The sequence below is a fragment of the Mustelus asterias genome, chromosome 2, assembly GCF_964213995.1.
Source record: "Mustelus asterias chromosome 2, sMusAst1.hap1.1, whole genome shotgun sequence".
Lineage (NCBI taxonomy): Eukaryota > Metazoa > Chordata > Chondrichthyes > Carcharhiniformes > Triakidae > Mustelus > Mustelus asterias.
Genome location: NC_135802.1, coordinates 67749282 through 67765255, shown reverse-complemented (window position 1 = coordinate 67765255; position 15974 = coordinate 67749282). Strand labels below are relative to the sequence as shown.

General features: G+C 46.0%; 1 protein-coding gene and 1 long non-coding RNA gene across 4 annotated transcripts in view; both read right to left on the bottom strand.

Annotated features, from left to right (window-relative positions):
• Positions 1–15974, bottom strand: part of igfbp1a (insulin-like growth factor binding protein 1a) — a 1218336-nt gene that overhangs the window by 780317 nt on the left and 422045 nt on the right. The window lies entirely within an intron of this gene.
• LOC144508547 (uncharacterized) overlaps positions 1–15974 on the bottom strand; it is a 106070-nt gene that overhangs the window by 39865 nt on the left and 50231 nt on the right. For all 3 annotated transcript variants that reach the window (XR_013500301.1, XR_013500299.1, XR_013500300.1), the window contains one exon: positions 1397–1480. This is a non-coding gene — a long non-coding RNA (uncharacterized LOC144508547). The remainder of the gene's footprint in view (positions 1–1396; positions 1481–15974) is intronic.

Sequence of the window (15974 nt, the reverse complement as noted above, 5' to 3'; positions counted from 1 at the left end):
TATGACTGGGTGGTTTAATAATTAATATGGCCTGACACCTGGTTAACACATGTCATTAAATTATTGTCACCACTTACAAGATAGATAGAGAAGGCGTAGGCCTCAGGCCCCTTGTGTTTTTCCCTTTGGAAATGGCCAACACTCTCCCCTCATCTTTTCATCCATCCGTTAAAGGACTCAAGGGTTTTTAATCTCCACTACTTTACCTAGAAGTCAAATCTGTATATATGAGAGAGAAAATGTTACCCCTTTGTCATCTGTTGATAGTTTAATGTTCCAAATCCCATAAATGCAACAGCCGCAGTGAAGTTGTTGCATGACGATGTCAGAATGGCGTGATATCTTTTTCAAAACAAATTACATCAGTGTGTCAATGTTTATTTAACAAAAGCAAATGCTTTGTAGCTGTCCTATTAATTAACTTGATTTAGTATTTCTGTAAACCTAAATCATTGCTTTGTTTTCTTTAGCCTCTTTGTTTCTGTTTTCCTTTCAAAGCTGCTCATAAGACAGTGTTCCATATTAAAGTTTATTTATTAGTCACAAGTAAGGCTTATATTACTACCACAATGAAATTCTATAGTCGCCACAGTCCGGCGCCTGTTCAGGTCAATTCACCTAACCAGCACGTCTTTCAGAATGTGGGAGGAAACCCATGCAGACACGGGGAGAAGGTGCAAACTCCACACAAACAGTGACCCAAGCAGGGAATTGAACCCAGGACCCTGGCGCTGTGAAGTTGTAGTGCTAACCACCATGCTACCATGCCACCCAAGATTCAGTGCTACATCTGCTGCATGAGTTTATGCAGGAAATATCCTCATGTCTGATTGGAATTGTTTGTGTGTCACGGAAGTATTAGGGGCTATCAGACTGCACCTCATACAAACAACCATACTTTCAGTTAAGAGTCCCTGTACAATATTAGCCTGGGAACATTCAAAATAGTTGTAGTCCCTCACTGCATCTTTCACTGAGTTTGGCCAACTCGAGATAGAACTTTTATGACTCAGTTCCACACAATTTGTTGGGATTACTCCATCAGGGAAACCCCAAGACCTGCCTTTAAGGTCACAACTATTGTGTTGTTAACTTGGAAAGTAAAATTTCATTTTATCCAGAATTATTTTCCTTAGAAACTTCCCAAGAGAAAAAAAAACATGAAATTAAGAAGGCCATTTGAAGCTGATTCTTCTGATAACCCATCTACAATTTGCACTGCCATTGTCATGTTCCAATTTACTTAATCTCCTGAAGGAAATGAATAACCACAGTTAAAACATTGTGAAATTTCACAATGACTAATAAAACAGAATGATTTGACATCCTGGAAATATCAACTGGTGAGAACAGAAAACAAGCAAAGCTTTGTTCTCAGTGTAAAGAGACCACCTACCTGTTATGCCTAAGCAATGCGTAACAACAAGGTCTGATTTGATAATCTCCATGCCTTGTCTGTGATACGGGTAAAAGCAGCTGTCTAAACAAGAAAGCAGAAACACGTCTTTGATTTACAGGTTTATAAAAATGATTCAGACTATTGTGACCCAGATAGCTTGCAGTTAAAGGGAAACCAACCCTCTTAAAATTAAAAATAATATATTTCAATTGTTTCTAGAAAACAAACTCCTTTTCTGAACTAAATATCTCCCCATTAAAGAGGAAGCTGGTAATGATACCTCAAATGCAATAAAAACAACACGCTAGTGTTTTTCTACTCAGCTCCTGGTTTTGTTTGAAGAATATTAAGTTATAGTACAAATAGGATTATTCTAAATATGCTATTACTTCTGTGTTATATATACAATATGCTGATATTGTCCAAAGCCTAGATGCAAAAGATCTTAAGAGACTGTCTCAGTTTGATACTGCAACAATCGCAGTATGTTTTTTTGAAAACTTGATGTGGAGATGCCGGCGTTGGGCTGAGGTGGACACAGTAAGAAGTCTCACAACTGGGTTAAAATCCAACAGGTTTATTTGGTATCATGAGCTTTCGGAGCGCTGCTCCTTCATCAGGTGAGTGGATAACTCGTGATACCAAATAAACCTGTTGGACTTTAATCTGGTGTTGTAAGACTTTTCTTTGAAAACTTATTGAAAGAATGGGTGGAATTTAATTGGGGTGGTTAGGGTTGAACATTCGCAACCTAAACTGGCAGCACCCCCCTCCCCTGCCCTCTGCTGACCTGACTCAGGAGCCCTGAGGGAATTAAGTCCCTATTTGTTTGTGGGAACTCTGCTCCTGACTCCATTTAATTTGGAGTACTAGCCCCAGTAGGGCAGAAATTCCACCCTGAGATTTGCCAACCCATCACAATCCGATCATAAGATTGTAATACTAATGTAAGCCTGCTATTCAAGAAAGGAGGTGGAGAGGAATTATAGCCCAGTGAGCCTCACATTGGTGGTAGGGAATTTGCTGGAGTCCGTCAGCAAGGATTTCATAACACAGCATTTGGAAAGCAGTAGTATAATCAGACAAAGTCAGCATGGATTTACAAAAGGGAAATCATGCTTGACAAATCTGCTATCATTCTTTGAGGATGTAACTAGTAGAGTTGACAAGGGAAAACTGGTGGATGTGGTTTATTTAGACTTTCAGAAGGCTTTCGATAAGGTGTCACATAGCAGATTACTATGTAAAGTTAAAGTGCATGGGATTGTGGTTAGTGTCTTGAGATGGATAGAAGGCTGGTTAGCAGATAGGAAGCAAAGAGTTGGAATTTTGTTTTCAATTGGCTGGCAGTGACTAATGGGGTACTGCAGGGATCTGTTCACATTATGGGTGAGATTCTCCCCCAAAAAATTCGAATGATCCTATTTCACCATTTTGATTCTAAGTGCTGGATGGACTTGAAACTGGGAGTGTTTCAGATCCGACTTTTAGACCTGTTCTCAGGTGCCCCCTTACGCACTCTGCCTGAAAAAATATCAGTGATTCCGAATCGCGCTGCAGAAGCCTCTGAGCGGGGCTTGACATGCCTGAAACCCTGCAGATCCAATTGGCGCCTCGAGCTGCGCATGCGCAGAAAAAAAAGATAGAATGCGGCTCCCCTGCCACATCCCTCTCAGGCCGGATATTGTCGCCCGCCGGCCCCCACAGACATTGCCCCACTCCCCTATCATAACTGACCCCCTTATCCTCCCACACCCCCGCCACCCAGACCGATCACGAGTCCCGCCCCCCCATTCCCCCCCCCCCCCCCCCACTGAACTCAGGCAGAGTGACAGTGGACCCCACCACTCCTCACTGATCTCAGGTAGATTGGCAGCGGACCCCCCTTTCCTCTCACTAATCTCAGACAGAGTGGCAGTGGACCCCCCTTTCCCCTCACTGATCTCAGGTAGAGTGGCAGCGGACCACCCTTTCCCCTCACTAATCTCAGACAGAGTGCCAGTGGACCCCCCTTTCCCCTCATTGATCTCAGGCAGAGTGGCAGTGGACACCCCTTTCCCCTCATTGATCTCAGGCAGTGTGGCAGCAGACCCCCCCTTCTGACCCCCCCCCCCCACTGATCTCACGTAGAGTGGCAGCAGACCCCCCTTTCCCCTCACTGATCTCAGGCAGAGTGGCAGCAGACCCCCCTTTCCCCTCACTGATCTCAGGCAGAGTGGCAGTGGACCCCCCTTTCCCCTCATTGATCTCAGGCAGAGTGGCAGTGGACCCCCCTTTCCCCTCATTGATCTCAGGCAGAGTGGCAGCGGACCCCACTTTCCCCTCACTGATCTCAGGCAGAATGGCAGCGGACCCCCCCTTCCCCTCCACCGATCTTGAGCAGTGAGCCGTCAGACGCTCGGCACTTACCTCCTCAGTAACTGGAGCACCCGAATCGCATTTTGTGGAGCATGTCTGTTTCGGGCCGATTCTGGATGGGGGAACGCGGTGGTAAAGGGGGAAGTGCCAGTAAGGTTGGGTGTGCAGTCCATTAAGTCAATTTAAATGCATGCAAATGCGGCCATTTTTGATGCCTTGGTAAAGGGGGAACCGGCGCGGAGGCGGGCATGGATCTCGCTACTTGCCTCACGCCTGACTTTACCAAGTTTTCCTGCCCGAAAACAGGTGCAACACCATTGTAAAATCGGGCCCTAACTGTTGAATTCATGTAAAAACTGGAATAAATCCTGCTGATTTTTTCAGCTGGATTTTGAAAATGAATCTCCCACATTCCGTGCACTGCAGAGTGCATGAGCATGAATCTTGTGAAAAATCAGTGGGCAGGGCCTATTCCCACTGAAAAGGCCAGCAGCATAGCATTGAGCGGGCCACTGCGCATGCGCTGATTTGGCAGCGCCGAGATCGACACATGCTCAGTAGCCCCACACTGTTAGCCTCTCAATCGCTGGCTAGTTCGATTGCTGGTCTGCCTCCCTGCCAGCAGCCCTGACCATCCGTCCACCCCCCCAGTCCTGACCAACCCCCTCCCTCCGCAGCCCCGACCCCCCACCAGCAGGCCGACCACCCCCCACCTCGATGGCCAGCCCCAATTGCTGGCCTCCCTCCTCTGTCACGGCCGAGTAGAGCATGGCAGCGGAACCCCATCCCCAACCGATTGGCTCTGCCTATCATTAAACCCTGATCCTTGGCACTGCCTGATACCCAGTAGGCATTGCCAAGATGCCCCTTGGGCAGTGCCAGCGGACCTGGCTGGCACTGCCAAGCTGGCAATGTCCAGGGGGCATCCCCCTCACCCCTGACCTCCTGGGAGGCCTCCATGGCTCCCACTTCACTCCAGGGGGTCAGGCTGCCAGTTCCCCTCAAGTGGAGAGCTATTGTAAACCCCGCTGGAGTGAAACACTCTTGGCAGGGTGGGACACTCGAGCAGGCCTGGAGGCTTCTCACAAATGAGATGGTAATTCTAATTTAAATATTCCAATTTCTAGCGCAAAGTTGATGGTGCCGGCAATCCGGAGGCCGGAGACTTGAGGAGTCCATGGCATACAGCGGGGACCCTCCTACATGGCCATGGCTTGAATCCCCCAGCACACTGTGCAGCTAAAGCAGCGTAGCAGGCTGGGAGAATCATCCCTGATATATTAATGATTTGGACGAGGGAGCAAAATGTATTATCTCCAAATCTGCAGACGACACAAATTTGGATGAGAGGGTGAGCTGTGAGAAAGATGCAGAGATACTTCAACGTGATTTGGACAGGTTGAATGTCTGGGCATCTGCATGGCAGATGCAGTATAATGTGGATAAATGTGAGGTTATCCAATCTGGCAGCAAAAATAGGAAAGCAGATTATGGGGCGATTCTTCCAGCCCACTGCGCTGCTCTTGGACCCCCAGGAGGTCGGGGGGTAAGGAGGTGGTTGCCTCTTGGGCAATGCCAGCTTGACAGTGCCAGTCTGGCCTTCTGGCAGGGAGCCCAAGGAGCAAAGTGGTAATGCCCATGGACCACATTGGCACTGCCTACTGGGTATTGGGCAATGCCAAGGGGGGTGAGCCAGAGGGGGGAGATCAGTGGGGGTGGGGGTGGGGGGGGGGGGTAGGGGGGGCAGTAGCCACTCTGCAGTAGGTGACAGAGGGAGGGAAGGGCTGATCAGGACTGGCCATCGGGGGGAGGGGGATCGGCCTGCCAGGAGGGGCGGGGCTACGGGGTGAAGTGGGGGAGGGTGGGGTTTCGGACTGCCGGAATCACTAATGATTGTTAGTGTGATTCATGCCAAGGTACTCTGCAGTGCTCGGAGTGTGGGAGATTCATTTTGAAAATCCCACTAAAAAAACCAGCGAGATTTAGTCCAATTTTTACACAAAGTCGGCACTTAGAATATTTTTGGGAGAATCCCGGCCATATTATTTGAATGGATGTAAATTGAAAGAGGGAAATACTCAGCGAGACCTTGGTATCCTCGTGCATCAGTCGCTGAAAGTAAGCGTGCAGGTACAGCAGGCAGTAAAGAAGACAAATGGTATGCTGACCTTCACAGCAAGATGATATAGCCATAGGGATGTTTTACTGCAATTGTATAGGACATTGGCAAGGCTACACCTGGAGTATTGTGTGCAGTTATGGTGTCCTTATCTGAGGAAAGATGTTCTTGCTGTAGAGGGTGTACAGCGAAGGTTTACCAAGCTGATTCCTGGGGTGGCAGGTCTGTCACATGAGGAGAATCTAAATTGGTTCAGATTATATTCATTGGATTTAGAAGTGTGAGAGAGAATCTCACAGACACTTATAAAATTCTAACAGGGTTAAACAGGATAGATTAAGAAAGAATGCTCCCAATGGTGGAGCAGCCAGAACTAGGGGTCTTAGCTTGAGGATGAGGGGTAAACCTTTTAGGACTGCCTTAAGAAGAAATTTCTTCACCCAGAGAGTGGTGAATCTGTGGAATTCATTACCACAGAAAGTAATTGAGGCCAAAACGTTGTGGGATTTCAAAAATAAATTAGATATAGCTCTTGGGACTAAAGGGATCAACGGAGATGGGGGAAAGTGAGATCAGGGTTCAGCCATGATCATAATGGAACTTTTTCAAGGAACAAATACTGGATGTCCTTGATAGGTATGTTCCTGTCAGGCAGGGAGGAAATGGCCGAGTGAGGGAACCATGGTTCACAAAAGAGGTGGAATGTCTTGTGAAAAGGAAGAGGGAAGCTTATGTAGGGATGAGGAAACAAGGTTCAGATGGCTCAATTGAGGGTTACAAGTTAGCAAGGAATGAGCTGAAAAAGGGGCTTAGGAGAGCTAGGAGGGGACATGAGAAGTCCTTGGCGGGTCGGATCAAGGAAAACCCCAAGGCTTTTTACTCTTATGTGAGGAATAAAAGAATGACCAGGGTGAGGTTAGGGCCGGTCAAGGACAGTAGTGGGAACTTGTGTATGGAGTCAGTAGAGATAGGCGAGGTGATGAATGAATACTTTTCTTCAGTGTTCACCAAGGAGAGAGGCCATGTTTTTGAGGAAGAGAAGGTGTTACAGGCTAATAGGCTGGAGGAAATAGATGTTCGGAGGGAGGATGTCTTGGCAGTTTTGAATAAACTGAAGGTCGATAAGTCCCCTGGGCCTGATGAAATGTATCCTAGGATTCTGTGGGAGGCAAGGGATGAGATTGCAGAGCCTTTGGCGTTGATCTTTGGGTCCTCGCTGTCCACGGGGATGGTGCCAGAGGACTGGAGAATGGCGAATGTTGTTCCTCTGTTTAAGAAAGGGAATAGAAATGACCCTGGTAATTATAGACCGGTTAGTCTTACTTCGGTGGTTGGTAAATTGATGGAAAGGGTCCTTAGGGATGGGATTTACGACCATTTAGAAAGATGCGGATTAATCCGAGATAGTCAGCACGGATTCGTGAAGGGCAAGTCGTGCCTCACAAATTTGATTGAATTTTTTGAGGAGGTAACTAAGTGTGTTGATGAAGGTAGGGCAGTTGATGTCATATACATGGATTTTAGTAAGGCGTTTGATAAGGTCCCCCATGGTCGGCTTATGATGAAAGTGAGGAGGTGTGGGATAGAGGGAAAGTTGGCCGATTGGATAGGTAACTGGCTGTCTGACCGAAGACAGAGGGTGGTGGTCGATGGAAAATTTTCGGATTGGAGGCAGGTTGCTAGCGGTGTGCCGCAGGGATCAGTGCTTGGTCCTCTGCTCTTTGTGATTTTTATTAATGACTTAGAGGAGGGGGCTGAAGGGTGGATCAGTAAATTTGCTGATGACACCAAGATTGGTGGAGTAGTGGATGAGGTGGAGGGCTGTTGTAGGCTGCAAAGAGACATAGATAGGATGCAAAGCTGGGCTGAAAAATGGCAAATGGAGTTTAACCCTGATAAATGTGAGGTGATTCATTTTGGTAGGACAAATTTAAATGTGGATTACAGGGTCAAAGGTAGGGTTCTGAAGACTGTGGAGGAACAGAGAGATCTTGGGGTCCATATCCACAAATCTCTAAAGGTTGCCAGTCAAGTGGATAGAGCTGTGAAGAAGGCCTATAGTGTGTTAGCTTTTATTAACAGGGGGTTGGAGTTTAAGAGCCGTGGGGTTATGCTGCAACTGTACAGGACCTTGGTGAGACCACATTTGGAATATTGTGTGCAGTTCTGGTCGCCTCACTATAAGAAGGATGTGGAAGCGCTGGAAAGAGTGCAGAGGAGATTTACCAGGATGCTGCCTGGTTTGGAGGGTAGGTCATATGAGGAAAGGTTGAGGGAGCTAGGGCTGTTCTCTCTGGAGCGGAGGAGGCTGAGGGGAGACTTAATAGAGGTGTATAAAGTGATGAAGGGGATAGATAGAGTGAACGTTCAAAGACTATTTCCTCGGGTGGATGGAGCTATTACAAGGGGGCATAACTATAGGGTTCGTGGTGGGAGATACAGGACGGATATCAGAGGTAGGTTCTTTACGCAGAGAGTGGTTGGGGTGTGGAATGGACTGCCTGCAGTGATAGTGGAGTCAGACACTTTAGAAACGTTTAAGCGGTTATTGGATAGGCACATGGAGCACACCAGGATGATAGGGAGTGGGATAGCTTGATCTTGGTTTCAGATAAAGCTCGGCACAACATCGTGGGCCGAAGGGCCTGTTCTGTGCTGTACTGTTCTATAATGAATGGTGGAGTAGGCTCGAAGGGCCAAATGGCCTACTCCTGCTTCAATTTTCTTTGTATGTTTCTATGTAAGAAGTGGTTCTGGAGCCGACCATTTGGCCCATTGAGCTTGATCCACCATTCAATAAGATCACAGCTGATCTGATTGTGATCTTAACTCCACTTAACTCCCTATGAAGCTTAACAATACCCAGGTAACTCATCAATATATATACTTCAGCCAATTCAATCCACTCCATGTGATATCAAGAAGCAGCTGAAGGTACTGGACACTGCAAAAACCACGGACACTGACATCATTCTGGCAATGGTAATGAAACCTTGTGTTCCAGAACTAACCATGTCTCTAGTCGAGCTGTACAGCCAGAGCATTGGCATCTAGCTGGCAATGAGGAAAATTGCCAAGGTATGTCCTGTCCACAAAAGGTAGGGTTAATCCAATCTGGTCAATTACCATTCCATCAGTCTATCAATCATCAGCAAAATGATGGAAAGCATCAACGACAGTGCTATCAAGTGAAACTTATTCAGCAATAACCTGCTCACTGATGCTCAGTTTGGGTACTACCCGGGTCACTCAGCTCCTCACCTCATTACAGCCTTGATCAAAACATGGATGAAAGAGCTGAACTCCAGAGGAGCTTGTGAGGGACTGCCCTTGCCATTATGTCAGTATCTGACTCAACGTGGCATCAAGTATCCTCAGCAAATCTGTAATCAATGGGAATCAGAAGAAAAACTCTCCACTCAGTAGTGTCTTAGGCCCAACCATCTTTAGCTGCTTCATCAATGACCTTCCCCTCCATAAGGTCAGAAGTGAGATTGTTTACTGATGATTGCACAATGTTCTGCACCATTCACAACTCCTCAGATACTGAAGCAGTCCATGTCCATATGAAACAAAACCTGGCTCAGACTGATAAGTGGCAAATAACATTTTCACCATAAAGTGCTAGGCAATGAGCAGCTCCAACAAGATTGAGTTCAACCATCTCCACTGACATTGACTGGCATTACAATCCCCCACTGTCAACATGCTGGGGCGTTACCATGGCCCAGAAACTGAACTGGCCCAGTCATATAAATACTGTGGCTAACAGATCAGGTGAGAGGCTGAAAATTCCTTGAAGAGTAACTCACCTCCTTAATCCCCAAAGCCTGGCTACCATCTACAAGGCACAAGTCAGGAGTGAGATAGAATACTCTCCACTTACCTGAACAAGTGCAGCTCCAACAACACTCAAGAAGTTTAACATCATCTAGGACAAAGCAGCCTGTTTGATTGACACCTCATCCACCACCTCACACATTCACTTCCTTCACCACTGACATACAGTGGCAGCAGTGTGTACCATCCACAAGATACACTGCAGCAACTCACCAAAGTTCATTTGACAGCATTTTCCAAACCTGTGATCACTACCACCGAGAAGGACAAGGGCAGCACATACATGGGAGCACCACCACCTGCTAGCCACTCCAAGCAATGCACCTTCCCAACTTGGAATTATACCACCATTCCTTCACTATCACTGAGTCAAAATCCTGGAACATCCTCTCTACAGCATTATGGGAGTATCTACATCAGATGGACTGCAGGGGTTAAAGAAGCAGCTCACCACATTCTCAAAGACAATAAGCAATAAATGTTGGTCTCGCAGGCAACATCTACACCCTGTGAATGAGTAATAAAGAAAAATCCTCTATCCATGTTAATATTTTACCCCCTACACCATGAATTTGTCCAGTACCCTTTTATATAGCACTTTACCAAATGTGTTTTTGAATCCAAGTACACATGGGGGGATCGATTCCCATGGCCCGTTGTGCTGCTTTAGCCTCACGCAAAGGTCTTGTAGCAGGCTCCCCGCTGGGCATCACGGCCTCCGTGAATCTCCGGGCGCGTAAGCTCTGCGCCAGAAATTGTCACGGAGCTGTATAAATTATTTAAATTATGATTTGCATTAAATTAGTGGGCCCGGGACTGAAATCTCCAGGGGGACCAAGGGGCCAGGCTGGCACTGCCAAGCTAGCAATGCCGAGGGCACCCCCCTCACCGCTTACTTCCTGGGGAGCCTCGATGGCCCCTTCACTCCAGCGGGGTCCGACCGAAACCTCCCCCATTGAGGAGCTATTGTAAAAATTGTGAAACACTCCTGGCAGCGGGGAGAGGCTAGCGGACCTGAAGATTTCTGTCCCGGGCCTACTAATCATATGTAAATAATATTGAAATTAGAATTAACTTAAATTATACAGCTCCACGCCGTTTTCTGGAGTGGAGCTGACAGCGTCAGAAATCTGGTTCCCAAAGACTCGTGGAGGCTGTGGTACCTCGTGGGAAGACCGCGAAACTGGCCTCCGCTTGTGTCTCCCGGCCTACTGCTCTGCAAAAGCAGCGCAGCGGGCTGGGAGAATCGTCCCCCAGCTTTCCAACACCTGACATCATTACGCCATATTTTTCCAGCAATGGCTATCATATCATACTCCTTTACTTCTATTAAGGCTAACAATTCATCCATCTCGTTATGAATTCTACATAGGTGAGGAGCCTTTATTCTCTCCTTTTACCATTTTCCCCTATTTTAACCTTAATTATTAATGCACTCTTAAGTTTCTGTACCTCCCTATCACACGCTGGTTGACACTACCCATACTACCACCCTGCACTATTTTCTTGTTCTTTCTCTTTCACTTTCTGCTTCACCCTTCAGGCGACCTCCTCTTGCCCCAACCTCCCCCCCACCCACCCCCATCTCCTCTTCTCACTCCATCATCCTTCCTCACTGCTCTCCCCTCCATCTCGGTAGCACAGTGGTTAGCACTGCTGCTTCACAGCTCCAGGGTCCTGGGTTCGATTCCCGGCTCGGGTCACTGTCTGTGTGGAGTTTGCACATTCTCCTCGTGTTTGCGTGGGTTTCCTCCGGGTGCTCCGGTTTCCTCCCACAGTCCAAAGATGTGCGGGTTAGGTTGATTGGCCAGGTTAAAATTGCCCCTGAGATGCGTAGGTTAGAGGGATTAGCGGGTAAATATGTGGGGGTAGGGCCTGGGTGGGATTGTGGTCGGTGCAGACTCGATGGGCCGAATGGCCTCCTTCTGCACTGTAGGGTTTCTATGATCTCCTCTTCTCTCCTCCTCCCTCTGCTCTCTTTTCTTTCACTTTTCCATGTTGGTCTCTTCTTTCCTTCAACCCAACATCCTTTTTCCCCACCTTCACCTCTACCCTTCCTCTCTCCTGTTTTGCCTCCTCCATTCCCCATCACCTCCCCTTCACCGTCCCACCCAATCTTCACTACCTCATACTCATCCCCTTCTCCTTCATCTCCTCTCTCGCTCCTCCATCTACCCATTCTCCCCTTCTCCCCTTTGGTTTAATAATCTCCCTGCTCTCTTTTCCTGTGTGGCCTGAAAAGTCCTCTTGGATTATTTTCATGCGAGAAAACAATGGGAAGGAAATTCAGTACCTGAAGGGTTTAAATTCTCCAGCTTGATTAAGTTTACCTTGTAGAAAGGGACGGAGCTGCCAAAATATTACAGGAAGCAACGCTAAGTTTAGTTACAGAATCAAACATTTTTTTCCTTGAGGATTATATAACTTATTAAATAAATAGCATGAAAGTGACGGCAAGGGCTGGACTATCATATTCCAGATGATTTGCTGATCCCATTATTATTTTTGACAAGCATTGGAAAAGATCACTCAACTGTTTAGTTCATAACGTAGCATCTGTTTTCTTTGACTGGTTATTTGAAGGATCATAAATATATTTATACAACAATTGGCAGTCTTTAGTTTTACAATGATCGACCGCAAAATTAGAAACATATGCCCATAAGACATTTATTTGACTATGGACATCTTTAGCTCTCGACAAAGGAAAGAGAAGCAATGGTGGTGGCTAAATGAGCAGCATTAAATGAAATATACCTAAACAAACATTCTATCCATTGATTTTAATGTGATTCCTACATTTGATGAGAAATGTGGTTATTCTCATAAGCTTTTCGATACTGGTGTTAACTCCCACCTTACATCCGCAGGATCACTCCTCAGAAAGTCAATGTTCCAAAAGACGCATCATGTTTTTCCTTGGACGTTATTGCAGCTTCTTTGTTGATTTGACATTTAAATGGAAAAGAATTACAACATGCCACAGTGCAAAGGGACCTGGAGGTCCTTGTGCATGAGTTGCAAAATCTCAGTCTGCAAGTACAACAGGTGATCAAGAAGGCAAATGGGATGTTGGCATTTATCACGAGGGTGATAGAATATAAAAGCAGAGAAGTCTTGCTGCATCTGTACAAGGCATTGGTGAGGCCGCAGCTGGAATACTGTGTGCAGTTTTGGTCCCCTTACTTGCGAAAGGATATATTGGCCTTGGAGGGAGTGCAGAGAAGGTTCACCAGGTTGATACCGGAGATGAGGGGTGTAGATTATGAGGAGAGACTGAGCAGATTAGGTTTGTACTCGTTGGAGTTTAGAAGGCTGAGGGGTGATCTTATAGAGGCCTATAAGATAATGAAGGCGCTGGATAGGGTAGAAGTGGAGAGATTCTTTCCACTTCGAAAGGAAACTAGAACTAGAGGGCACAGCCTCAAAATAAAGGGGGGTCAGTTTAGGACAGAGTTGAGGAGGAACTTTTTCTCTCAGAGGGTGGTGAATCTCTGGAATTCTCTGCCCACTGAAGTGGTGGAGGCTACCTCGTTGAATATGTTTAAGTCACGGATAGATGGATTTCTGATCGGTAGGGGAATTAAGGGTTATGGGGAGCAGGCGGGTAAGTGGAACTGATTCACTTCAGATCAGCCATGATCTTATTGAATGGCGGGGCAGGCTCGAGGGGCTAGATGGCCTACTCCTGCTCCTATTTCTTATGTTCTTATGTTCTCGTGACATACTGCTCAAACAAAGCAGCTCCATTTTAGGCAATGGTTAAGGTATGTTACATAATTTATCATTGTGTATACTGTCAGCTGGCTTGATCACTCACCTTATACGTTCCACTCCAATTCAGAAATTTGAGCATATAATCCAGGCCGACACGTCTGTGCCATACTGGGGGAGTGCTGCACTGTTGGAGATGCCATCTTTTGGATAAGACATTAAACCAAGATTCCTTCTTGCCTTCTCATATGATTGTAAAATATCCCATTGCACTATTTAAAGGATAACAATGGAGTTTTCCTTGGTGCTTTGGTCAATATTAATGCCTCAACCAACATCAATAAAACTGACTATCCATTTATTTGTTTTATTGATGCCTTTGAGGATTGCTGTGTGCAGATTGTCTGTTATATTTGCTTACAAATTAGAAGTGACTACACTTCAAAAAGTAATTAATTGCACGCAAGGTAATTTGGGACATCCTGAATATATGAATAACGTTACATAAATTGAAGCTGTTCTTTCTTTTATCATTAGTGTCCTGCAGAGCAACATTTCCAAAGCAGTAAGAGCACAGTTCAGAGAGAATGTAGTACTTCGAAGTCCAGAAGGGAAGTCGTAGAAACCTGTGCAGAATTACAGAATTCTGATACTCATCATGGATGTGAGGTGTATGCTGAGGAAAAGCAAGATCTCAAATTCTCCTATCCCCTCCTTCTTCAAGGTAAAACAGCAGGAAATATACACTGACAAATTTGCACTCTGCGACACGAAGGTTGGACACCCTTCAAAATTCAATCTCTGAAGTACAACTTGTGCTGCAGACAGAACAGCTGAATGAAACGCACCATGCAGGAATTATTAGCAAATAAGGGGCCTATGTTAAAATTCTCAATGATTTGATGCAATAATACAGGAGTACTTTTGGAAAGTGCTTTGAGTATGGCTGGATCTGGCATGGAATTGCTTCTAACGGCAATACTTCAAGGTCTTGGATTGGTTTAATTTTTTAATGCATTAAAGAAAGTCTGTGGAGAAGAATTCATTGTTGCATAAACTGTCACAACAGTGCCATATTACTCAGATTTCAGTTAGTAATTTTAAAAAAAATGTTTGTGGGATTTGAAAATCGCTGGCTCGGCCAGCATTTATTGCCCATCGCTAATTGCTCTTAGGAAGATGGTGGTGAGCTGCCTTTTTGAATCGCTGCAGTCCATGTGGTATAAATACACCCACAGCGCTGTTAGGGAGGGAGTCCCAGGAGTTTGACAGTGAAGTAGTACAAGATGGTGAATGTGATGAGTTTGATTCCATTGAATAGTGAGGGTTTTAAATATCGATATAATGCATTTTATATCTGTCACAAACATCGATCACTTTGGGGGCGGGTGGGGTGGGGGGGGCAGGGGGGGGCGATCTTGAGCCCATGCTCGCCGTCCGTGCGAATGCAGGCGAGGGCTCAAGATCCGGAAGTCACAGTTCAGATCTTCTCCACCCCTCGCCAGCAACATCATGATTTAGATGCTATTAACCCGCCCCCTCACCCAATATTGACCCCCCCCCCCAACCATATAGTGACACCACGCCAACGTGATGCCATGTAAGTGTGGTTTATAAAATGTTCACACAGGCATGAACCTTGCGTGGGGATCTCCCTGGGGGCACAAAGATAAGTATAGCCACAAAAGGGGAGAGGGACATGGCCAGACAGTGCCCTGGCAATGCCCCCGGCATTTCCCATTGGCAGAGGTTGACACTGCCAGGTTGGCACCATGCCCTTGCCAACCTGGCTGTGCTAATCTGTGCCAATGGGCTGGCCCCAGTGACACCTCATTTTGAGGGGGGTGGAATTTATTTACAGGTGGTGGTGGCTGGGAGCGCCATAAATGCATTGGATTTTATAGGTGCCTTATTTCCCATCTTTGACGTTGCATACCAGCATACATGAAGACTTTATCCTGAGAGGCAAATAAAAATCTGTAATTTTACTGTGAACTCCCATTCCAAACTTTATTAACTGAAATTAGTGACAACTTGCAGTAAATGATTTTTTTTTGCAAAGTTAAACTTTTCGATAATTACATGCAATTTCAGAGGAATTAAACAAGAAACTAATTGGTTGTTTGTGGCAAAACAAAGTGATTCAGATGATCCTATTTTTGTAGCTAATTGAACTTCTTTTGTATTTTATTGGCAAAAGGACAGTGAGGTAAAATTTCCACGAGATTGTACTTTTCAAAGAACAAAGAGAAGTACAGCACAGGAGCAGGCCCTTCAGCCCTCCAAGCCCGTGCCGATCATTATCCCCTAACTCAACTAAAAAAAAACCTTCTGCCCTTACTCGGTCCGTATCCTTCTATTTTCTGCCAATTCACCTGATGGCGGCCAAACCATTGCAATGGATTGAGTAATATCAAGCATAAATTATGCCCAGCGCAGGTTGAGTTCTGCAAGCTTTTGCGCTAGTTTAAAGGCAGTCAGCTCGATGACAACACCGTCCACAAAACTGGCCAGCGCCCCAGGTCAAATTAATCATCTTTATAG